This window comes from Saimiri boliviensis, chromosome 21 (genome assembly GCF_048565385.1).
Source record: "Saimiri boliviensis isolate mSaiBol1 chromosome 21, mSaiBol1.pri, whole genome shotgun sequence".
Lineage (NCBI taxonomy): Eukaryota > Metazoa > Chordata > Mammalia > Primates > Cebidae > Saimiri > Saimiri boliviensis.
This window is the reverse complement of record NC_133469.1, coordinates 34,191,369-34,214,894: the sequence shown is the minus strand read 5'-3', so window position 1 is coordinate 34,214,894 and position 23,526 is coordinate 34,191,369. Positions and strand designations below refer to the sequence as shown.

The 23,526-nt window shown below is 48.3% G+C and overlaps 1 protein-coding gene across 1 annotated transcript in view; it reads right to left on the bottom strand.

The window, feature by feature from the left end:
- The window catches only part of SLC5A1 (solute carrier family 5 member 1), a 127,765-nt gene extending 114,338 nt beyond the window's left edge, over positions 1–13,427 (bottom strand). Inside the window, exons 1-3 of the mRNA XM_074391283.1 lie at positions 12,918–13,427; positions 12,196–12,273; positions 2,160–2,293 (exon numbers count right to left, since the gene is read on the bottom strand). The gene's annotated coding sequence lies outside the window, so the exon portion shown is untranslated. The remainder of the gene's footprint in view (positions 1–2,159; positions 2,294–12,195; positions 12,274–12,917) is intronic.
- Positions 13,428–23,526: the final 10,099 nt, after the last annotated feature.

Below are 23,526 nucleotides of genomic sequence, written 5' to 3'. Positions count from 1 at the left end.
CTACACCAGGACTTTGTACCTCACAAATGACATTTGGGTTTTTATCACTGTTATGCTCCTGTCACAGGGGTTGGCATGGCAAGCATCTCCTTCTCCAGAGCCAGGATCCTCCAAAGACCTCCCCAACACTCCTGGTGAGAAGTGAAGTATGAATCATCTGCCACCCCAACACCCTCAGAGAAGCCAGCCTCCTGCCTTTCTCTCTAGCTGTTCCAGAACAGCAGGGGCCCCCATGCTGGAAAGTTTGCCAACTGAGTCCACTAGAGAGAGTCGACCAGGACCAAGAGGCAGAGTCTAGAAAACATTAGAGACAAAGGAATCTGAGATAACCAGGAATGTAGAGAGAAGAATTCAGTGAGGCCAAAGTGGGCAGAAGCTACAGTGGGCAAGTTCCACATAAACAAACAATAAGGAATTTGTCAGGGCAAAAGAGAAGAGCTCCCAAAAACATATTTGTTACCCCTTGGGAATGCTATGGCCAGCAGGAAAGATCCAAGACCTAAGGCAAGATGTGGGATAAGGCCATCTAGAAAAGGGGTCTGCAGAACACATGAAACAGAGAGGGCACTTAGACTGCATATTTAACATCTGAGGCTACCTGTTGCCCAGAGAAGGGGATTCCTACAGGGCAAGGTTTTCTCTTTTATTTTTTATTTTTTTCTAAGACAGAGTCTCGCTCTGTCACCCAAGTTGGAGAGCAGCGGCATGACTTTGGCTCACTGCAACCTCCGTCTCCTGGGGCAAGGTTTTCTTATTGGAACTGGTAGAAAATTAGATCAAAAGAATCTCAGATGACACCACAGGCACATCTAAGAAACTCCTCTATAACCTGGCTTCCAAACAGGGCTTGATTCTGCTCAAGAAAACAGAACAGGCCAGGCATGGTGGCTCACACCTGTAATTCCAGCACTTTGGGAGGCCGAGGCGGGCATATCATCTGAGGCCAGGATTTCAAGACCAGCCTGGCCAACATGGTGAAACCCCATCTCTACTAAAAGTACAAAAATTAGCCAGCACTGGTGGCACATGCCTGTAGTCCCAGCTACTTGGCCAGTTACTTGTGAGCTGAGGCAGGAGAATCACTTAAACCTGGGAGGCGGAGGTTGCAGTAAGCCAAGATCATGCCACTGCACTCCAGTCTGGGCAACAGTGTGAGATTCTGTCTCAAAAAAAAAAAAAAAAATACTAACAAGGTCAGGTGTAGTGGCTCATGCCTATAATCCCAGCACTTTGGGAGGCCACATTGGGCAGATCACCTGAGGTCAGGAGTTCGAGACAGCCTAGCCAACATGGTGAAACCCCTTCTCTACTAAGAATACAAAAAAATTAGCCGGGTGTGGGGGCAGACGCCTATAGTCCCAGCTACTCAGGAGGCTGAGGCAGGAGAGTCACTTGAACCCAGGAGGCAGAGGTTGCAGTGAGCCAAGATCATGCCACTGCACTCCAGCCTGGCCAACAGAGTGAGACACTGCATCAAAAAATGACCAAAAAAAAATTAGCTGAGCATGGTGAACAAATGGTAAGAAGCACATGAAACACACGTACAGGTACATACCTATAATCCCAGCTACTTGGAAGGCTGAGGCACAAGAATCACTTGAACCCAGGAAGCAGAGGTTGCAGTGAGCCAAGATCATGCCACTGCTCTCCAGCCTGGGCAACAGAGCAAGACTCTGTCTCTAAATAAATAAATAAATAAATAAATTTTTAAAAATTGGCTGGGTGTGGTAGCTCACACCTGTAATCCCAGCACTTTCGGAGGCCAAGGTGTGTGGATTGCTTGAGGTCAGGAGTTTGAGACCAGCCTGGCCAACATGGTGAAACCCTGCCTCTAAAAAAAAAAAAAAAGAAAAAAAAGAAAGAAAAATTTTTTAAAAACTATGCTGAGTAAAAGAAGCCAGACACAAAAGGTCATGTATTGATTTCATTTATATTAAATATCCAAAGTAGGCAAATTCATAGAGACAGAAAGCAGATGAGTGGTTGCCAGGACCTGAGGCAAGGGAGGAATGGTAAGTGACTATTTAAGGAGTATAAGGTTTATTTTTGGGATGATAAACATATTTTGGAACTATATAGAGGTAATGGTTGCATAATATCATAAATGTACCAAATGCCATTTAATCATACACTTTAAAATGGTTAATTTTGGTGCATACCTGTAGTCTCAGGGATTTGGGAATCTGGCTTGAGTCCATGAGTTCTGGGCTATAGCGCACTCTGCCAATCGGGTATCCACACTGAGTTTGACATCAATATGGTGACCTTCCAGGAGCAAGGGACCACCAGTAGCCTAAAGAGGAGTGAACAGGCCCAAGTCAGAAACTGAACAGATCAAAAATCCTGTGCTAATCAGTAGCCACCATACTCTAGCCTGGACAACATAGCAAGATCCCGTCTCTACTAAATAAATAAAATGGGCCAGGCACAGTGGCTCACGCCTGTAATCCCAGTACTTTGGGAGCCAAGGCAAGTGGATCACAAGGTCAAGAGATCGAGATCATTCTGACTAACATGGTGAAACCCTGTCTCTACTAAAAATACAAAAATTAGCTGGGCATGGTGGCACACACCACCTATAGTCCCAGCTACTTGGGAGGCTGAGGCAGGAGAACTGCCTGAACCAGGGAGCCGAGATCGTGCCACTGCACTCCAGCCTGGCAACAGAGCAAGACTCCATCTCAAAATAAATAAATAAATAAATAAATAATAATTAAATAAAATGGTTAATTTTAAGTTGTGTGAATTTCATCTTAATTTATTTTTTTAAAAATGAAAACGGCTGGGCATGGTGGCTCACGCTTGTAATCCCAGCACTTTGGGAAGCCAAGGCAGGTGGATAACTTGAGGTCAGGAGTTTGAGACCAGCCTGACCAATATGGTATAACCCCATCTCTAAATAAATAGATAGATAGATAGATAGATGGAATATTGGTTGTAGTGAGCCAAGATTGTGCCACTGCACTGCAGCCTGGGTGACAGAGTAAGATCCCGCCTCAAAAAAAAAAAAAAAAAAAAAGAACATTGGCTATCAGAGCCATTTAAGTTACTCATCTTCTCCACCCAGGAGGACATCAGGTCTCTGCCTAACAAAGGCAGGGAGTTGCAGCTAGGCAGCTTTACCAACCCCACCAGATGCCAAGGCACAGTAACCCTCCATTGACTCTCCTCTCCACCTCGGCAACTCTCTCTCTCTGCCTGGTGAGGCCACAGGTGCCCCTGAACCCTTAGAGGTGTCAGAGCAGGAAACTGGGGCAGAGGGCCAGCTCCTTAGCACTGACCTTCCCTTGAGCTCACTAAGTGGTTCCTTCATGGGTTTGCACAGTCAATAATTCACCAGCCTGCCAAGGTGCTAGTGAGACAGAAAAGCCCCCACTGCTCTCCTGTTAATGGGGCCTAGGCTGCTGAGGGAGATTCTCTCAGCTACTCCATAAATGCTGACCACATACTGCTGGCCTACTATGGACCAGTACAGCACATGGGATTTGACATGATTATCACATTGCATCCTCATGAAAACCCTGTGAGACAGATAGTATCAGAGCCACAGTAGGATTTTTGTGGGTCTGAGACACCGTGCCTTTGTGGGCTCCTTCCTCTATTAAAAAAAAATACATAGATAAATAGATAGATAGATACATACATACATACATACACACATACAAACTAAACATTCTATTTTACAGCAGCATTGATAAAAGTGTATTTAATAATGTCTTAATAGTATATAATATTACTATATATTAAGACTGCTGGGCCGGGCGCGGTGGCTCAAGCCTGTAATCCCAGCACTTTGGGAGGCCGAGGTGGGTGGATCACGAGGTCGAGAGATCGAGACCAACCTGGTCAACATGGTGAAACCCCGTCTCTACTAAAAATACAAAAAATTAGCTGGGCATGGTGGCGCATGCCTGTAATCCCAGCTACTCAGGAGGCTGAGGCAGGAGAATTGCCTGAACCCAGGAGGCAGAGGTTGCGGTGAGCCGAGATCGCGCCATTGCACTCCAGCCTGGGTAACTAGAGCGAAACTCCATCTCAAAAAAAAAAAAAAAAAAAGACTGCTCTCTAGCCTGGATGGCTCAATCTTGGCTTACTGCAACCTCTGCCCCTAGGTTCAAGCAATTCTCCTGCTTCAGCCTCCCACGTAGCTGGGACTACAGGCATGTGCCACCACGTCAGCTAATTTTGTATTTTAGTAGAGACTTTCACTATGCTGGCCAGGCTGCTCTCCAACTCCTGACCTCAGGTGACCCATCTCCCTTGGCCTCCCAAAGTGCTGGGATTATGGGTGTGAGCCACCACATCTGGCCAAAAAATAAATAATGGACCCCTAAAAGTATCATGGGACCTAGAATATTGAGCCTTTTGTGCCTGATGGGTGAGTCAGTCCTGGATATTATTATTTCACAGATGAGAAAACTGAGGCTTAAATTACAGAGCTAAAACGTGGTAGGTTATAGAAGGAGCAGGATTGAAAAAAAAAAAAAAGTGGCAGGGATACATTTGTGGGCAACTGATCTTAGAAAAGGGTGCCAAGAGCCGGGCACGGTGGCTCAAGCCTGTAATCCCAGCACTTTGGGAGGCCGAGGCGGGTGGATCACAAGGTTGAGAGATCGAGACCATCCTGGTCAACATGGTGAAACCCCGTCTCTACTAAAAATACAAAAAATTAGCTGGGCATGGTGGCACATGCCTGTAATCCCAGCTACTCAGGAGGCTGAGGCAGGAGAATTACTTGAACCCAGGAGTCGGGGGTTGCGGTGAGCCGAGATTGCGCCATTGCACTCCAGCCTGGGTAACAAGAGCAAAACTCCATCTCAAAAAAAAAAGAAAGAAAGAAAGAAAGAAAAAAGAAAAAGGTGCCAAGAAAATTCAATGGAGAAAGAATAGCATTTTCTACAAATGGTACTGGTACAGCTGAATATCCACATATAAAAGAATAAAGTAGACCCCTACCCATACCATATACAAAAATTAACTTAAAATGTATCAAAAAACTAAATTTAAGAGCTAAAACCATTAAGCTCTTAGAAGAAAACATAGATGTAAACCTTCATGAATTATTAGCTATGACACCTCAAGTACAAGTAACTAAAGAAAAAATAGATGATTGGGCTTCATCAAAATTTTTTCAATTTTATGCTTCAGAGAACACCATGGAAAAAGTGAAAAGACAACCCACAGAATAACAAAAATATCTGCAAATCACATCCCTGATAAGGGTCTAGTATATAGAATACATTAAGAACTCCCACAATTCGGCCTGGTACAGTGGCTCACGCCTGTAATCTCAGCACTTTGGGAAGCCAAAGCGGGCAGATCACAAGGTCAGGAGTTCAGGACCAGCCTGACCAACATGGTGAAACCCCGTCTCTACCAAAAATAAAAAAATTAGCTGGGCATGGTGGCGCGTGCCTGTAATCCCAGCTACTCTGGAGGCTGGGGCAGAAGAACAGCTTAAACCCAGGAGGTGGAGGTTGCAGTGAGCCAAGATTGTACCACTGCACCCCAGCCTGGGCGACAGAGCAAAACTCCATCTCAGCAGTGAGGGGATCTCCCACAATTCAAATATAAAAAGACAAAAAAATAATTCCAACATAAAAATGGGAGCTGGGCATGGTGGCTTATGCGTATAATCTCAGCACTTTGGGAGGCCAAAGCAAGAGATCACTTGAGGCCAGGAATTTAAAGCAAGTCTGAGAAACACAGCAAGACCCCATCTCTAAAAAAAAAAAAAAAAAATTAAGGAGCCAGGTACAGTGGTTCACACCTGTAATCCCAGCACATTGGGAGGCCAAGGTAGGTGGATTACTTGAGCTCAGGAGTTCAAGACCAGCCTGAGCAAAATGATGAGACCTATCTCTACAAAAAATATGAAATTTAGTCAGGTGTGATGATGCGTTGGGAGGCTGAGATGGGAGGATCACTTGGGCCCAGGAGGCTCCAGTGAGCCATGGTCACATCAGTGTAACACATCCCAGGTGAGAGATCGAGACCTGTCTCAAAAATATTTTTTTGGCCGGGCACTGTGGCTCACCCCTGTAATCCCAGCACTTTGGGAGGCCGAGGCAGGCAGATCACGAGGTCAGGAGATTGAGAACAGCCTGGCCAACACAGTGAAACCCCGTCCCTACTAAAAATACAAAAATTAGCTGGGCATGGTGGTGCGTGCCTAAAGTCCCAGGTACTTGGGAGGCTGAGGCAGGAGAATCGCTTGAATCTGGGAGGTGGAGGTTGCAGTGAGCTGAAATCATGCCACTGCACTCCAGCATGGGTGACAGAGTGAGACTTCGTCTATTTAAAAAAAAAAAAAATTGTAATTAGTGGGGCATGGTAGTGCATGCCTGTGGCCCCAGCTACACTGGAGGCTGAGGCAGGAGGATCCTGTGAGCCTGGGAGTTCAAGGTTGCAGTGAGCTATGATCATGCCACTGCACTCCAGCTTGAGCAACAAGGTGAGACCCTGTCTCTTGAAATACATATATTTTTTTGTCTGTCCAAGGAATAAAAGCTCCATGAAATACATAATTTTTAAGAAAATGTTTAACATATATCCACACAAAAACCTATACAGAAAGTTCACAGCAGCATTCTTCATAATAGCCTAATAGCCAAAAACTGGAAACAAGCCAAATGTCCATCAGCTGATGAATGGCTAAACAAGATGTGGTCTGTCCATAGAATGGAATATTATTCAGCCATAAAAAGAAATGAAGTAATGATACATGCTACACAATGGATGTACTTTGGAAACACTATACTTAGTGGAAGAAGCCAGACACAAAAAGCTACATATTATATGAGTCTATCCATAGAAAATGCCCAGAATAGGCAAATCCATTGAGACAGAAAGTAAATCAGTGGTGTTCAGGAACTGGGAGGAAGCAGAATGGGGAGCAACTGCCAATGGGTAAAGATTTCTTTCTGCGGTGATGAAAATAGTCTGGAACTAGATTGCGGTGATGGTTGCACAACCTTATGAATATACCAAAAACCACTGAATTGAACAATTTTATATGATGTTTTATTGTATCTCTATTGATGATATGTGAGTATCTCTATTTTAAAAAAGTAAAATTATAGCCAGGCACGGTGGCTCATGCCTGTAATCCCAGGACTTTGGGAGGCTGAGGTCGGCGGATCACCTGAGGTCAGGAGTTCGAGACCAGCCTGACCAATATGGTGAAACCCTATCTTTAAAATAATAATAATAAAGTAAAATTATTGTAGTAATGATTGTATAATTATAAACACATTAAACACAACTGAATTGTACACTTCAAAGGATAAACTATATGGCATGTGAATTATATCTCAAGAAAGCTATTACCAGAAAAAAATTAGACCGGGTGCTATGGCTCACGCCTGTAATCCCAGCACTTTGGAAGGCCGAGGTGGGAGGATCACGAAGTCAAGAGATCAAGACCATCCTGGCCAACATGGTGAAACCCCATCTCTACTAAAAATACAAAAACTAGTGGGGTGTGGTGGTGGGTGCCTGTAGTTCCAGCTACTCAGGAGGCTGAGACAGGAGAATCACTTGAACCCAGGAGGCGGAGGTTTGCAGTGAGCCAAGATCACACCACTGCACTCCAGCCTGGGGACAGAGCGAGACTCCATCTCAAAAAATTAAACTAAATTAAATTAATTATAGGATTAGTGTTCAAATCTAGGTATTTCCATTCCCAAAATAAATACTTTCAACTGCTCTACCACTCTGACTTATTTGCCAACTCACTGTACCCAGAGGGGCTCTTTACCTCCCTGCTTTCAACACACAGCTCATTTTCCTCTACTATCCTGCCTTCTGAGCACCAAAAAGCTCCAGGCAAATGGTTTCTTTCATATATATATATATATATATATATATATATATATATATATATATAGTTTTATTTCCATGAAAACTGAAGCACTGTATGGTTTCCTCTTTCTAAGCACAGTGTTATCCAGCTCAGTGCCTCCTCAAAAGCTCTTAAGTGCCTATAATCCAAAGTCCAATCTCTTTCTCTGAGTTATGGAAAGAGAGAAAATAAAATGAAATAATAAAGTCGGCCGATCTCTTTAACCTGGAAACCAAGGCCTCTCAAGATCTGGCACCACTGTTTTCCTAGGACCCTGTTTCACACGGCCAAACAAATCTCCCTGTCCTTCCTTGAGTCATGTCCTTTCCTGCTGTCCTGGTGCCTGCAAAACCCACTCTCCACCCCTCCACTGCATGGCTAAATCCTTTCTCTTTGTTCTGATGCTATCTGGCACCCCCTCTGAGTTCAATGTTTTATACATCCATGCACAAGTATTAATTCCACTTCCTTGGAGCTCTCATGGGCCTCTATTTATCCCTCTACACATTTCTCCCTGTATTAAAGCACATAGACATATATTCCTTGAGGACTACACAGTCAACAACCCAACATACCCAGCACAGCATCTGGCACAAAGTAGCACTCACAAAAGTCACACCAAACCCACTGAAGTGGATTCAGTCTCACCCCTAATCATGCCACTGCTCCTTTTTCCTTAATGGCAGTTTTCCTGCCAACTAGAAACACTACAGGCAATTTGAACATGATGTTTAGAATTATAATGGATGAAAACCATTATAACCAGTTACAGCCACATTTATTTCATATAAATTAACCTCTGTGAGCTTTATTGCCTTGGTTGCCTTGACTACCCAGCTGTTGGTTGGCATACCTTGCTCAGCCCAAGAGGTGGAAATGTTCCCCTAGCACAGTGATGTCAGCTGTGGTTAAAGGAAGAGAACAAGATCAGGACTTGAAATACCAGCAACTTCTCGAGTGGTTCACACTACCATCTCATGGGGACCCCTCCTGTCTGTTCCTCAACTCACACTGAGATAGCCACAGGGTTGGGAAGTCCAAGGGGTTGTGCCATGGTTGTGCTCTGACAAGGTGTCAGGAAAGGAAGCCACAGAGAGCTCGGCCAACCCCTACTCTGGGTTTCCCCAGGTTGTCTGCTTCAAAATGTCTATTTCCTAACCACTGCTGCCCCCTGGTGTCCTGATCTGACACACCCGATGACACCCCCACCATCCCTACCCTATAGAACATTAGAAACACATCCCAAAACTTTGGGAGGCCAAGGCAGGTGGATCACTGGAGGTCAGAAGTTAAAGATCAGCCTATCCAGCATAGTGAAACTCCTGTCTCTACTAAAAATACAAAAATTAGCCAGGTGTGATGGCACACACCTGTAATCTCAGCTACGCGGAGGTTGTGGCAGGGGAATTGCTTGCACCAAGGAGACAGAGGCTGCAGTGAGCCAACATCGTACCACTGCACTCCAGCCTGAGCAATAGAGTGAGACACTGTGTCAGAAAACAAAAACAAAAACAAAAAAAAAATGTGATTTTAATTTTCTAGTAGCCACATTTGAAAAGGTAAAAATGAACAGATTAAATTAATTTTAATAACACATTTATTTCATGAGCAGGCACAGTAGCCCACACCTGTAATCCCAGTACTTTGGGAGGCCGAGTCAGGAGGATCACTTGAGCTCAAAAGTTTGAAACTAGCCTAGGCAACATAGTAAGGCCCCATCTCTACAAAATAATAATAATTATTATTAATATTACTGTATTCAATGTAGCCCAGGATATACAAACTAATAGCAGTTCAATGTATAATCAGTATAAAAAATTTTTTTTTGAGACAGAGTCTTGCTCTATTGCCAGGCTGGAAAGCAGTGGCGCAATCTCGGCTCACTGCAACCTCTACTTCCTAGGTTCAAGCAATTCTCCTGCCTCACACTCCCAAGTAGCTGGGATTATAGGTGCGCGCCACCACCCTCAGCTAACTTTTTTGTATATTTTAGTAGAGGTGGGGTTTCACCATGTTGGCCAGGGTGGTCTTAATCTCCTGAGCTCGTGATCCATCCCACTCAGCCTGCCTAAGTGCTGGGATTACAGGCGTGAGCCACCATGCCTGGTCCAATACAAAAATTATTAGTGAGATATTCTACATTCTTTCTTCCATACTAACTCTTCAAAACCTAGTGTGCACTTTGTATTTGCAGCACACCTGAAATCAGAGAAGCCACATGTCAAGTGCCCAACAGCCACATGTGGTTAGTGGCTACTGTGCTGGAGAGCCTAGCATTTGTGCCAACATCTTAGTGTTTGTACCTTGAACAGTACTGTCTCTGTGGGCCTAACCAGAGCTGCCCACGCCCTGAACCAAATTTATCTCTAGACCAATCCTCTTCCCTGTGCTCCAGGCTCAGAGAGCCAGCTTCCTGCTTGTCATCTCCATTTTCCTGTGTTATAGAAATCTCTGTAAGGTCATCAAAATCGCATTTGTATCTTCCCCAAAACTTATCTCCCAAAACCCACTCCAACTCAGTCAATGGCACCACAATCCATCCAGTTGCTGGAAGTAAAATCCAAGGAGTCACATTTTTCCTTCATTCAAACAGTCATAAAGTCCTGTCAATTCCGCCCATAAATATATCTGTTCACCTGCGTTCATCTCCACTGCTATTGCCCTAGTTCAGGTCACCATCATCTGGACTACAAAATGATTCCTAACTAGTTTCAATCCTACCTTCCCACCTGCTCTCTCCACATCCACACAGAGCAGCCAGAGGGATTGTGCCACTCCCCTACCCACATCCCTCCACTAGCTTCCTGATGCCTTCTAATAAAATCCAAACTCCACGCCTAGCTTTGCCACACCCTCCACAACTTGCTCCCTGCACTTCACTGCCCATCACTCTCCCACCGGCCATACGCCTCAAATCTGCTGAACTTGTTTCCACTCCCTGGTCCCTCTCTCAGGAATGCCATTCTTCCAGACCACAGCATGGCTGGGTCATTCTTATCATTCGGGTCTCTGAGTAGGCCTGCCTCTCCACCTTACCGGCAATAGTCCCTTCGTCCTTAGTCATTTGCTAGCCCATCATCTTTTTATTTTCTCCATAGCAATCATCACTTCCTGATATTATTTATCTAATTGGTTATTTGCTTTCTGTCCTCTTCTAGTAGAACATAAGCTCCATGACAGAAAGCATTTCTCCTGTATTGTTCATCTCTGTTTTGTATTTTTGCTTGTTTGTTCTTTGAGACAGAAACTCACTCTCTCACCCAGGCTTGAGTGCAGTGGAACAGTCTCTCTCACTGCAACCTCTGCCTCCTGGGTTCAAGCAATTCTCCTGCCTCAGCCTCCCAAGTCGCTGGGATTACAGATGTGCACCACCACGCCCAGCTACATTTTGCATTTTTAGTAGAGATGAGGTTTCACCATGTTGGTCAGGCTGGTCTTGAACTCCTGAGCTCATGATCCACCCACCTTGGCCTCCCAAAGTGCTGGTATTACAGGTGTGAGCCAATGCGCCCGGTTCACCTCTGTTTTTGTAGCAAATAGAACAGAATGCAGCACAGAGTAACACATGCCTGAGTGAGTGAGTAGATGAATGCTATTCCCTCTATCTAGAGCACTCTCTCCATCTCATGGCTGGCTCCTCCTCTTTCAGGTAGGTTAGGTGTCACCTGCTCAGAGAGCCCTTCCAGAATGCCCTGCTTTGTTCTCTATCTTAGCACCCTCCTCGCTACCCTCATAGCACACACCACAATTGTGATTTTAACCAATTCATTTACTTTCTTGTCTTCTCCAACTGCCCTTATCACCACTTCTAGACTCTGTATTCCATAAACAGGGTCAATGTCCGTACAGTTCACTCCTGTCACTCATTGCCTAGCACAAAGCCTGGCATGTGGTGGGTGAATACTGGTTGTGAATGAATAAATACTGGTTGTGAATGAATAACCAAACTCTTCCTGGGACCTCCCAGCCCTGCCCAGAAAAATCCCCTAGGAGTATCCTACCAGATCCCTACATAATCCTGCCTTTCCCTGGTCACCTCTGACTTCCAAGAGTTATGGCTCCTGCCTCACCGTAACACTGAGGCTGCCTGGGCATGATGTGAGCTGGGGACCCCAGCTTCAAAGAAAGGGGCAGAACTGAGGCAGAAAGAGAGAGGATAGTTGTCCATAGAGTATACACCTGAGTGTCGCCAATTCTTCTCCCTCCCTCCCCTCTCTGATGACCCCTCCTCCCACCAAGGGTCCCAGGAGTCCACCAGGGAAGGTTTCTGACCTAGCTCCCACCCTCCCCAGTACCTATCCCAACCTCACTGTGCTGAGCACACAGCCAGGGACTTCAGTATTCCCACTTACCAAGCCAAAAAGCAACGAAGTCTGTTCCCCATCCCCGCACTGTGGCTAGGCAGAGTTCTACAATGTCTTTGGGCATACCTGAAATTAGACAAGTCACATGTGAAGTGCTCAACAGCAACACGTGGTTCATAGCTATTGTACTAGACAGCTCAGCTCTTGCACCCTGAACAGGATGGCCCCAAAATTTCTGTTAGAAACCCTTCCACTCATGGCTGGGTACAGTGGCTCACACCTGTAATTCCAGGACTTTGGGAGACCTAGGTGGGCAGATCACAAGGTCAGGAGTTCAAAACCAGCCTGGCCAACATGGTGAAATCCCATCTCCACTAAAAATATAAAAATCAGCTGAGCATGGTGGTGCTCGCCTGTAATCCCAGTTACTCAGGAGGCTGAAGCAGGAGAATCACTCGAACCCAGGAAGCAGAGGTTGCAGTGAACTGAGATCATGTCACTGCACTCCAGCCTGAGCAACAGAGCAAGACTTCATATCCAAAAAAAAAAAAAAAACCCTTCCACTCAAGTCTCAAGCCTTAGAGATCAAAGAACCTGAGCTCTTCACTGCTGCAAAAGCCCAGAGAGGAGCAGGGAAAGGTCCAGGGTCACACAGCCAAGGCCAGAACCCCAGGCTCCTGTGGGTAAAGGTAAAAGACACAGTGTCCCCTGGAACCCAGGAGTTTAGACCACCCTGCTTTCTCTTATTTCTTTCTTCCATTCTTCCTCACCTGCATCAGGAAAACCACCGAGGTCAGGTTGTAACTTCTTCACACCTGTGCTTTCACTTCCACGGTTATATTTCCAACCCCACAGTACCGGGCAGGGCAGGGAAGGAGGTGGCAGGTTTTGGTTTTGGGGGGATTTTGTTTGGTTGTTTGAGAGAGGTCTCCTCACTCTGTCACCAGGCTGGACTGCAGAAGTGCAATCAAATGCACCACTGTGAGTGCAGTCAAGAATCACAGCTTAGGCTGGGCGCCGTGGCTCAGGCCTGTAATCCCAGCACTTTGGAAAGCCAGGGCAGGTGGATCACGAGGTCAAGAGACCAAGACCATCCTGGTCAACATGGTGAAACCCCATCTCTACAAAAATACAAAAATTAGCCGGGCATGGTGGCACACGCCTGTAGTCCCAGCTACTCGGGAGGCTGAGGCAGGAGAATTGCCTGAACCCAGGAGGCGGAGGTTGCGGTGAGCCGAGATCGCGCCATTGCACTCCAGCCTGGGTAACAAGAGCAAAACTCCGTCTCAAAAAAAAAAAAAAAAAAAAAAAAAAAAACACCACAAAAATTAGCCGGACATGGTGGTGAGTGCCTGTAATCCCAGCTACTCAGGAGGTGGAGGTTGCAGTGAGCCAAGAATGCACGACTGCACTCCAGCCTGGACGACAGAACAAGACTCCAAGAAACAAAAGGCCGGCGCAGTGGCTGACACCTGTAATCCCAGCGCTTTGGGATGCCAAGGTGAGAGGATCGGGAGGTCAGGAGACGGAGATCATCCTGGCTAAAATGGTGAAACCCCATCTCTACTAAAAATACCAAAAAACAACTAGCCCGGCGTTGTGGCAGGTGCCTGCAGTCCCAGCTACTCGGGAGGCTGAGGCAGGAGAACCCGAGCCAGTGAGGCGAAGGTTGCAGTGAGCCGAGATCGCGCCACTGCAGTCCAGCATGGGCGACAGAGCAAGGCTCCCTCTCAAAAAAATAAATAAACAAACAAAATAATAAAAATAATAAAAAAAAATCAGAAAAAGCAAGGCCTGGGCCACAAGGGCACTGCAATGGCCAGCTGACCACGTGGCAGGAACCTCGGAGGACGGGCCGGATTTGGGAGGCCGAGGCTGGAAGCTCTCCTGAGCCTTGAGCCCGCGATGTGGAAGCTGAGTGAGGTCACGTCACTGCACCGGAGCCTGGGCGACAGAGCGACAGAGGAGCCAGGAGACCCCTCACAGAAAAAAGAAAAGGAAAAGGAAAGAGAGAGAGACGGAAGGAGGGAGGGGAGGGGGGAAGAGAGCGGGGGAGATAGAGGGGGAGAGAGAAGAGGAGGGAGAGGGAAGGGAAGGGGGGAAGGGGGGAGAGGGGGGAGGGGGAGAGAGGGGGAGGGGTGGGGGAAGGAGAAGACGGGGGAGGGAGGAGGGGGGAGGGGGAGAGGGGGGAGGGGTGGGGGAAGGAGAAGACGGGGGAGGGAGGAGAGGGGGAGGAGGGGGAGAGAGGGGGAGGGGTGGGGGAAGGAGAAAACGGGGGAGGGAGGAGGGGGGAGGGGGAGAGAGGGGGAGGGGTGGGGGAAGGAGAAGACGGGGGAGGGAGGAGAGGGGGGAGGGGTGGGGGAAGGAGAAGACGGGGGAGGGAGGAGAGGGGGGAGGGGTGGGGGAAGGAGAAGACGGGGGAGGGAGGAGAAGGGGGGGAGGGGTGGGGGAAGGAGAAGACGGGGGAGGGAGGAGAGGGGGGGAGGGGTGGGGGAAGGAGAAGACGGGGGAGGGAGGAGAGGGGGGGAGGGGTGGGGGAAGGAGAAGACGGGGGAGGGAGGAGGGGGGAGGGGGAAGGGGGGAAGGGGTGGGGGAAGGAGAAGACGGGGGAGGGAGGAGAAGGGGAGGAGGAGGGAGGGGGGGAGGGGGAGGGGGGGGGGAGGGGGAGGGAGGGGGAGGGGTGGGGGAAGGAGAAGACGGCGGAGGGAGGAGAGGGGGAGGAGGAGGGAGGGGGGAGAGGGAGAGAGGGAGAGAGGGAGAGAGAGAGAAGGAAGAAAACGCTAGGACTATCTGAGGGACTGATGGAGGAGGCGTGTGAGCCGGGCTGACAGGACGAGCGGCTGCACGGGGTTGCTGCGGGACGGCGGCGACGGCGTGCCCCTCTGCCTCGGTTTCCACCTGCCGCCTGCCTTAAGCCAACTCACCGCGTGGCCTCTCCCGCCACTAACCGCCGCCTCAACCAAACGCTTGGAGCCTGGCGGCCGCGGCGGCCTCAAACCGTCCGAGCCCCTGCGCGGCTCCACGGCGCCGCCTCGTGGCTGCGTCCGGAAGGGCGGGGGCAGGGCAGGGGGCGGGGTCGCCGGTGGGCGGGGCCGCCGGTGGGCGGGGCTTACGGGTGCCGCGGCGGCTGGAGCGCCCGCATCCCCTTTCCCGCGAGGCGGCTCCTCTTCTCCGTCTCGTGGGCTCGCGCCCTGAGCCGCCTCCTCCTCCCTGGTCCGAGTGGGCGAGTCCCAGCGAGAGCCGAGTCGCGCTGCCGACCTATGCGGTGGCTTGATGGGATGAAAGAAACTCCCAGCTTCCGCTGGCTGTCTGGGCGTCCCGACGGTTCCAAGGACCCGCTGGGGCGGCTGATGGCCGGACTGTGAGGCACCAGGCCCGCAGCAGACGTGATAGGGGTGCAAACCCCACCGCCCTCTTAATCCCCAGAAGTGCTGAAGGGTTCTGGGAGGCCTGAGTGAGGAGCTGAAGAGCCGATGCTATTTGCATTATTTGTAGCTAGGCCCAGAAACAGCCCTCAGCCTCGCTTGCTCCCTCCCCCGCATCCCCCGCATCCCGCTGCTCTTCACACCTGCAGACTCACCTGCCCGCCAGGTGGCCGGTCTGGAGCGTGGCAAGCACCTTCGAGCCCCCTAGGTGGCAGCACAGACCTGAGAAAGGCGCACGAGAATGCTGCCTGCCTTCCAAATTCAGAGCCACTTAGGGGAAAAAACTAAGGTCCGGAGTGACAGAAACATCTTCACGTCCCGAAGGGTCTTGAACCCTAACTTCTGTCCCCAGGACAAGGAGACAAGGCAGAGTAAAGAGGCTCACAGGGACAAGCCATAGCAAGTGACAGGTCATTCAGAACACAGGTGCACCACACCACGCTACTGTGAGCTTCTCACCTGAGGCCATTTCCTTACCAGTAAAATGAGGGACAAGCAGGATACCTGTGTCAAAGGATGTTTTGAAATTAACTGAGATGCTGCATGGAAATCACTTAACCACAGGGCATGTAGTAAGGGCTCTAATATAGGTAAAACAGTGTTCCACTGTTGGTTTGTTTGGTTTGGTTTGGTTTTTGTTTTTGTTTTTTGAGATGGAGTCTCACTGTCACCAGGCTGGAGTGCTGTGACGCGATCTTGGCTCATTGCAACCTCTGCCTCCCAGGTTCGAGCAATTCTCCAGCCTCAGCCTCCTGAGTAGCTGGGATTTCAGGTGTGTGCCACCACACCTGGCTAATTAGTAGAGACCCACCTGACCCGTTTGTTTGTTTGTTTTTTGAGACGGGGTCTCACTCTGTCACTTAGGCTGGAGTACAGTGGCATGATTATAGCTCACTGCAGCCTCAAACCACTGGGCACAAGTGATTCTCCCACCTCCTGAGTAGCTGGGACTATAGGCATAGCTATCAAGCCCAGCTAATTTATCTTTTTTTATGTTTTGCAGAGATGGGCCTTGCTACATTGCCCAGGCTGATCTCGAACTCCTGGCCTCAAGCAATCCTCCCACTTCAGCCTCCTAAAGTGCTAGGATTACAGGAGTGGGCCACCATGCCCAGGTGAGTGTGATATCTTTTTTACTGTGTCAACTTGGCTAGACTACACACCCCAGTTATTCCAACATTAAACTGGATATTTTGGTGAAGTAATCCCAGCACTTTGGGAGGCTGAGGCGGGCAGATCACTTGAGGTCAGGAGTTTGAGACCAGCCTGGCCAACATGGTGAAACTCTGTCTCTACTGAAAATACAAAAATTAGGTGTGGTGGTATGTGCCTGTAATTCCAGCTACTTGGGAGACTGAGGGCACAAGAATCAATCGCTTGAACCCAGGGTGGAGGTTGCAGGTGAGATTGCACCACTATACTCCAGCCTGGGCAATATGCTCAAAAAAAAAAAAAAAGTGGGGGGTGGAGGGGGGTCACAGGGCCTAATCTTCATGTTTATTCACTCCTTTTTTTTCTTTCGAGACAGTCTTACTCTGTTGCCCAGGCTGAATTGCAGTGACACAGTCTTGGCACACTGCAGCCTTAACCTCCTGGGCTCAAGTGGTCCTCCCACCTCAGCCTCCCAAGTAACTGGAATTACCAGGCATGTCTAATTTTTGTATCTTTTGTGGAGACGGGTTTTTGCCATGTTACCCAGTTTTGAACTCTTGGACTCAAGCAATCCACCAGCCTCGGCCTCCCAACATGAGGGGATTACAGGTGTGAGTCACCGTGCCCAGCCTATTCACTCCCTTTTTTTTTTTTTAAGATGGGGTTTCACCATGATGGCCAGGCTAGTCTTGACCTCCTGACCTCAGGTGATCCACCCACCTCGGCCTCCCAAAGTACTAGGATTACAGGCATGAGCCACCGTGCCTGGCCTTATTCACTCCTTTTTAAGCTCTGAGTAGTTTGTGACTTTTGAGGCCCAGTACTTGGAGGCACTAGCAAAACCATGGTTATTTATTGGCAGGGCTGGGCTATGATGTAGCTGGGGGCAGAGGGCCCTTCCACCAGTCCTGCCCCCAAAGGACCTCAGCTTCAGGGATGTGCCTGCTAATCCCCCTCTTCTCCCTGCCTCGGGTGTGTAGGCCTGGAAATGAGAGCTACAAAGCATGCTGTCCCTGGGAACCAGCTGGTGAGGAGGAGTCTTCTCCCTCAGCAACCAGCTGGTCCACATGTCCCTATACCCCGCCTCTCCTGCCTCTACCCCACAGGCTCATGTGTCATGCACAAACCTATACCTCTTGCCCCCCTGCCTTAATTCTAATGGTGTGTCACGTTCATTAATTACATTCTACGTTGAAGCACTGAATCGAGCCCTTTGCTCATCTCACATAGCTGCAGCACAAACCCATGGGGCAGGAATTATTACTGACATCCCCATTTTACAGAGGAGGAAGCTGAGGCACAGAGCCATGCTCTTAGCCTTCTACCTCTTCCTGCTTCTGGGGAGACCTGCTGTGGGCAGAACCTTAAAGGCAGGTGGAAAGCACTTGTAGAGGACAGCAAGTGGCTCTCATGTTGAAGCTCTACTGAGCTGAGGGCTCTCGTCACTTCCTAGACCCTTGGTTTGCTCCTCTGCACACTCGATGGTAGTGAGCAACAAGGTGGCCAACCTGAAAGCACCTACGGGCTCTTGAGTTATCTTCCTTTCACCAGGAAACTGGGGAGGCAGATGAAACATCATGTGGTGGGAAAAGAAAACGCTCATGAGTCTGCAAGCCTGAGTTTGAGGCCTGGTACCACCACTTGCAAGCCATGGGGCCTTCAGGAAGTTCTGGAACCTATCAGAGCCTCCGTTTTCTCATCTGTAAGATGGGCCAGTGGGGAGCCTCCTCACAGAGCTCCTGTGGGGACAGTAACACAGCTGGCAACCAATGCTCTCTCCACCCTTGTTAGGGGGTTGGTAAAAGTGAAAGCCCTCATATTATTAACATAAGAATGTTATTATTACTGCTGAATAGACATGAACCCCAATCCCTCTAAAAAAAAAAAAAATCCAAAAAAACCTGCTTCTCCCAAGGTGCAGCATTTAAAAAGGCACGCCTTTTTAAGACCACTCCTGAGAGTGTGTGCCTCTTTAAATGTTGTTCCCTAGGCCTGGCACTGTGGCTCACACCTATAATCCTGGCACTTTGGGAGGCCTAGGTTGGAGGATTGCTTGAGCCCAGGAGTTTGAGACCAGCCTGGTCAACATAGCAAGACCCCACCTCTACAAAAATACAAAAATTAGCTGGTTGTGGTGGTGTGCACTTGCAGTCCTAGCCACTTGGGGGGCTGAGGTCAGAGGATCATTCCAGGCTGCAGTGAGTTATGATCAGGCCACTGCACTCCAAACTGGGTAACAGAGTGAGACCCTATCTCTTAAAAAATAAATATAATTGCCCATGCATGGTGGCTCATACCTGTAATCCCAGCACTTTGGGAGGCTGAGGTGGGTGGATCACCTGAGGTCAGGAGTTTGAGACCAGGCTGACCAACATGAAGAAACCCTGTTTCTTAAAAAAATAAAAGAAAGAAAGAAAGAAAAAAGGAAAATAAAAATAAATTAAAATGTAAAATTTTAAAAAATATGTTGTGCCCTAGGCACCTCTCTTGCTAACCTTGGACTGAACCCTGCACCTCTGCCTCATATGAAAGAAAAGCAGCATCCCTCCCCCACCCAACGCTCACAACAGAAACCTGGGTAGTGGCCTGAGTCCTTCCTTGCCCTCACCCTCAGACTCAGTCCTTCGGCAAATCCTGTCAACTCTACCTCCCAAATATATATCCACTGTGTCCCTCAATCTCACAGCCACCACATAGGTCCCTGCCACTCAAGCTCTCTCTGGAGCAAACTGCTTTCCCACCTGTCCCACACAACAGCCAGGTAAGATTTATTTATTTATTTATTTATTTTTTGAGATGAAGTCTCAAAATGGGGTGCAGTGGCACCATCTCAGCTCACTGCAGCCTCCGCCTCCCAGGTTCCAGCAATTCTCCTGCTTCAGCCTCCCAGGTAGCTGGGATTACAGGCACGCGCTACCACATTCGACTGATTTTTGTATTTTTAGAAGAGATGGGGTTTCACCATGTTGACCAGGATGGTCTTGATCTCTTGACCTCGTGATCCACCCGCCTCGGCCTCCCAAAGTGCTGGGATTACAGGTGTGAGCCACCGCGCCCGGCCCCCAGCTGAGACTTTTTAAATGCAAACAGAATTGTGTCTCCCGTGGCTCAAAACACACCCACAGGACATCCCAGTGCTCAGAAGATGGAGGCCTTCAAGGTTCCTGCCACCCTGTCCACACCACCCTCATCTCGAATTCCTCTCCAGCCTCCTTTCCACTCCTGATACTTCCCATGCTCCCTTTGCACATGCTGTTCCCTGTGCCAAAGTGGCCTTCTCCCCCACTCTACCCTACCCCTTCATGAACTCCCCTCCACACAGAGGACTTCTGGACCCTTCTGCCAAGCAGCTTTAGGTACCTTTTGTTAAACATGTCCCTCAAGCAGCTGGGCATGGTGGCTCATGCCTGTAATCCCAGCACTTTGGGAGGCCAAGGCAGGCAAATTACTTGAGGTCAAGGGTTCAAGACCAGCATGGCCAACATGGCAAAACCCTATCTCTACTAAAAATACAAAAATCAACTCAGCATGGTGGCTTATGACTGTAATCCCAGCTACTTGGGAGGCTGCAGCAGGAGAATCACTTGAACCCAGGAGGTGGAGGTTGCAGTGAGCCGAGAACACACCACTGCACTACAGCCTGGGTGACAGAGACTCCGTTTAAGAAAAAAAAAAAAAAAAAAAAAAAAAAGTCCCTCCAGTGCCTTCCCTTTTGAGCACCACGCCCGGTCCATACCATGGTGTGCATTTGGGTGACTACGGGATCACCCTCACCTCACCACACACACATGACCGTGAGCTCCATTAGGACAGGGATCTGGGCTGTTTTGCTCGCTGTAGTATCCCCAGTAGTCCATACACAGAAATAGCTGAATCAAAGCTTGTTGAATGAGCCATAGCTGAGGGAAGAAGTTCAGGGACCTGCCCTGATTATGGGCAGGGGGCCACATGCCCTGGTTTGCTTGGGAGGCCATGTTCACTTTGTCTTTCCCACCTAATCATAATGGTGCCCTATTTACTCTCAAATGTCCCAGTTTGGACATATGATCAGCGTAGTAATTAGAAAAGAAAAGGGGTTCACCCTGAGCTTCTGCTCTTTCCCAGTTCCACTCTGGTTTCCCACTTGCCCCCAATAAGCACAAAGTTCAAAGCTTTTTCTTCTTACTCCTGAAATTTCTTTGTTGTTAATATTCTCCCTGCATTGCCCTCCACCTCCAGAAAAATATAAAAATTCTGTCTGCCCATTTCATTGCAAAAGTGTTCTCGAGGTTGCCATGGTGATCAGATGATGTCACTGCCCTGGAAACGGTTGCCTAGGAGATGTGTGAGGTCACTTCCAGGAGATGATTCCCATGGTAACCATCTTCGAATTGGGGGTTGGCCAGGAAATGGAAGAGGGCTGAGGGCGGATACAGAAAAGACAAATGTGAAGAGCGGAAGGAAAGGGGGAGGGGAGGAATATAGGAAAAAAACCGGGAAGAGGAAGGGGACCATCCCAGAGCAGTTGAAAATAATATGCAAATCACAAAATCTCAGCAATGGAAAGGTCCCCAGAGACCACTAAATGCCAGCAACCTCATTTTTAGAGGCTGCTGAGAGGCCAGGACTTGCTCAAGGTCACACCACTAGTTGACAGGTGATGTTAGAACCAAGCCCAAGCCTGTATGACTCTCAGGTTTAGGTGGGGGAATAAAGGATTTCTTTCAGTCATTAAAAAAAAAAAAAAAAAAAAAAAAAATTCTGGCCTCTAATCAATTAGTTATTCATGAACTCATTACCCTGAGTTTGTGTGCTAGGCCTGGAGCGGAACGTGAGTGACATTTTCACAGTAACTTTATATCTTTTTATTGTATCTTCCCCACTTCTTTGTATCTCCCCACTCTAATGCTAGAGTGTTAGCCACCTGAAGACAAGGTCCATGTCTGTGTAATTCACTAAGCTCTCTCCAGCCACCTGCTCAGTGTCTACCCCATAGCAGCAGCTCTTCAGTGTGTCTATTGAATGAGAAGGTAGGATTTCATAAATAGAATTTGCATAGAGCAAGAGAAGAAAGCCAGACTGGAGAGTAACGGCTTGAGCAAAGGTTAAGAGAGCAGGATGAACAAACTAGGTGCAGCTGGAGGGATTTCAACTGGTGGCACTTTGATTTACCTCAAGTTATACTGTAGCTGCACTACCTCACTTTTTTTTTTTTTTATTTGAGACGGAGTTTCGCTCGTTACCCAGACTGGAGTGCAATGGCACGATCTAGGCTCACCGCAACCTCCGCCTCCTGGGTTCAAGCAATTCTCCTGCCTCAGCCTCCAGAGTAGCTGGGATTACAGGCACGCACCACCATGCCCAGCTAATTTTTTGTATTTTTAGTAGAGACGGGGTTTCGCCTTGTTGACCAGGATGGTCTCGATCTCTTGACCTCGTGATCCACCCACTTCGGCCTCCCAAAGTGCTGGGAGTATAGGCATGAGCCACTGCGCCTGGCTCTTTTTTTTTTTTTTTTTAAAGGCGTTCTTTTTTTTGTTGTTGGTCAGGCTGGTCTTGAACTCCCAACCTCAGGTGATCCGCCCGCCTTGGCCTCCAAAGTGCTTGGATTACAGGCGTGAGCCACCACACCCGGCCTAAACATCCCTTTTCAAGTGTCATTTCTTCCATTCTAAGTGAAAACATTAAAAACACTAAGTGTCCTCAGGGTGGGATGTGTCTTACCATTTTCCTTCTAGTCTCAACCCAAAGAGCATGGCAGTTACGAGAACCATGGACAAAGATTCAGGGGATCTGAATGCTACTCCAGATGCTGTCACTAATTTTGTCATTACCTGGAAAGCTATTTCTTTTCTTTGGACTTTTAATTTCTTGTGCTGTTAAAATTGAGATGACCCCTTCTTAACTACCTGAGAAAGTTATCTTGACAAGTTTTAAAATGTTTTAAGTAGAATTGGGGGGTGGGGGGAACATGCAGCACTGAAGATTTCCAGGCTTATGCCACATGTAATTTATAGCTCCTCTTAGGTCCTTTCAAAGAGCCTCATTTACTGTTTATATGGCTAATTTTTTTTTTTTTTTGACAGTCTCACTCTGTAGCCCAGGCTGGAGTGCAGTCTGTAGCCCAGGCTGGAGTGCAGTGGCACAATTTCGGCTCACTGCGACCTCCACTTCCTGGGTTCAAGTGATTCTCCTGCCTCAACTTCCCTAGTAGCTGGGATTAGAGGGGTGCCACCACGCCCAGCTAATATTTTTTAGTAGAAACGAAGTTTCACCATGTTGGTCAGACTGGTGTCGAACTCCTAACCTCAAAAGATACACCCACCTCAGCCTCCCAAAGTGCTGGGATTACAGTCGTGAGCCACTGGGCCCCAGCCTATGTGGCTAATCTTAACCACATGTCCATGTTCCCCATACCTCATTCCCAAAGAAGGTGACTTACACACCAATAAATTAAAACATATAATCCAAACCCTACGCTTAAAAACTGAGGGACCTGAACCTCAAAGACGGCATGGCTTGCCAAGATTCCCCAGACCCATCCCCACAAAGAGGGCCGTTAAAATTCTAGATAAATCTTGGGTGGAAGCTGTCCTCTGCAGCTTACCAGCTGTATAAATTCTAGCGGTCCACAACCTTTGCACTTCAGCTTCCTCATCTGTAAAGTGGGACAAACCTTTCAGAAGACACCTGTGAAATGTCAATGTGAATGCTTTAGCAACTGCAAAGGACATTTCAAATATAAGTGTCGCAAATGAAGAGGGTGTGGCTCATGCCTGTAATCCCAGGCTGAGATGGATCACCTGAGTTCAGGAGTTTAAGA